The sequence below is a fragment of the Durio zibethinus genome, unplaced genomic scaffold (genome assembly GCF_047325235.1).
Source record: "Durio zibethinus cultivar Kanyao isolate XHJ-2024 unplaced genomic scaffold, ASM4732523v1 HiC_scaffold_3, whole genome shotgun sequence".
In the NCBI taxonomy this organism is placed as follows: Eukaryota; Viridiplantae; Streptophyta; class Magnoliopsida; order Malvales; family Malvaceae; genus Durio; species Durio zibethinus.
Window position 1 is genome coordinate 7,999,634 of NW_028323044.1, and position 2,500 is coordinate 8,002,133.

Genomic DNA, 2,500 nt, shown 5'->3' on the forward strand with positions numbered 1-2,500 from the left:
GAACTTCGGCCAAGGCCTCGACCATCAATGGCACATGATGACGCATGGTGATGGCACATGCATCGACCATCATCGGCATAGGCTGCCCTTCGGTACGGGCACTTGCCTCGACCGCCATCGGCACAAGCTGGGCCCTGGTGTGGGTTGTTGCCTCGATCACCAGCGGCACATGCTGAGCCTTGGTGCGGGCGGTTGGCTCGAGCACCATCGGCAGACCCTGGGCCCTGGTGCGGGCGGTTGGCTCGAGCACCATCGGCAGACCCTGGGCCCTGGTGCGGCCGGTTGCCCCGATAACCATCGGCACACGCTGGGCCCTGGAGCGGCCGGTTGCCTCGATCACCATCGGCAAAAGCTGGGCCCTGGTGCGGGCGCTTGCCTCGACCACCATCGGCACACGCTGGGCCCTGGTGCGGGCGCTTGCCTCGACCACCATCGGCACACGCTGGGCCCTGGTGCGACAGGTTGCCTCGAGCACCATCGGCACACGCTGGGCCCTGGTGCGGGCGCTTGCCTCGACCACCATCGGCACACGCTGGGCCCTGGTGCGGCAGGTTGCCTCGAGCACCATCGGCACACGCTGGGCCCTGGTGCGGTCGGTTGCCTCGAGCACCATCGGCACACGCTGGGCCCTGGTGCGGGCGCTTGCCTCGACCACCATCGGCACAGGCTGGGCCCTGGTGCGGCAGGTTACCTCGACCACCATCGGCACACGCTGGGCCCTGGTGCGGTAGGTTGCCTCGAGCACCATCGGCACACGCTGGGCCCTGGTACGGTCGGTTGCCTCGATCACCATCGGCACACGCTGGGCCCTGGTGCGGGCGCTTGCCTCGACCACCATCGGCACACGCTGGGCCCTGGTGCGGCAGCTTGCCTCGAGCACCATCGGCACACGCTCGGCCCTGGTGCGGTCGGTTGCCTCGAGCACCATCGGCACACGCTGGGCCCTGGTGCGGCAGGTTGCCTCGACCACCATCGGCACACGCTGGGCCCTGGTGCGGGCGCTTGCCTCGACCACCATCGGCACACGCTCCACCCTGGTGCGGTCGGTTGCCTCGAGCACCATCGGCACACGCTGGGCCCTGGTGCGGCAGGTTGCCTCGACCACCATCGGCACACGCTGGGCCCTGGTGCGGGCGCTTGCCTCGACCACCATCGGCACACGCTGGGCCCTGGTGCGGGCGCTTGCCTCGACCACCATCGGCACACGCTGGGCCCTGGTGCGGCAGGTTGCCTCGAGCACCATCGGCACACGCTGGGCCCTGGTGCGGGCGGTTGCCTCGACCACCATCGGCACACGCTGGGCCCTATTGCGGGCGCTTGCCTCGACCACCATCGGCACACGCGGGCCCTGGTGCGGCAGGTTGCCTCGAGCACCATCGGCACACGCTGGGCCCTGGTGCGGCAGGTTGCCTCGACCACCATCGGCACACGCTGGGCCCTGGTGCGGGCGCTTGCCTCGAGCACCATCGGCACACGCTCGGCCCTGGTTCGGTCGGTTGCCTCGAGCACCATCGGCACACGCTGGGCCCTGGTGCGGCAGGTTGCCTCGACCATCATCGGTAGCCTCGACCACCATCGGCACACGCTGGGCCCTGGTGCGGGCGCTTGCCTCGACCACCATCGGCACACGCTGGGCCCTGGTGCGGTCGGTTGCCTCGAGCACCATCGGCACACGCTGGGCCCTGGTGCGGCAGGTTGCCTCGAGCACCATCGGCACACGCTGGGCCCTGGTGCGGGCGGTTGCCTCGACCACCATCGGCACACGCTGGGCCCTGGTGCGGGCGGTTGCCTCGACCACCATCGGCACACGCTGGGCCCTGGTGCGGGCGCTTGCCTCGAGCACCATCCGCACACGCTGGGCCCTGGTGCGGCAGGTTGCCTCGAGCACCATCGGCACACGCTGGGCCCTGGTGCGGGAGCTTGCCTCGAGCGCCATCGGCACACGCTGGGCCCTGGTGCGGCAAGTTGCCTCGAGCACCATCGGCACACGCTGGGCCCTGGTGCGGTCGGTTGCCTCGAGCACCATCGGCACACGCTGGGCGCTGGTGCGGGCGCTTGCCTCGACCACCATCGGCACACGCTGGGCCCTGGTGCGGCAGGTTGCCTCGATCACCATCGGCACACGCTGGGCCCTGGTGCGACAGGTTGCCTCGAGCACCATCGGCACACTATCGGCCCTGGTGCGGGCGGTTGCCTCGACCACCATCGGCACACGCTGGGCCCTGGTGCGGGCGGTTGCCTCGAGCACCATCGGCACACGCTGGGCCCTGGTGGGTTTAGGCACATCTTCAAATTTCTGCCGTGCCAATGCCATTTTTATGGCTTGTAAATTCATACAATGGTCCCCTAAGCCTTCACGTGAAGTTTCGTTGGAAGATGACTCGTTTTCTATTTTTCATGATTTTCGAAACTTTTTGCGGTTCGAGATTTTTTAAAATTTTTTTATAAGGATTTTTGGCCCCAAATTTTGTAGGCATGATCCTTCTATTTTTGTTGGCAT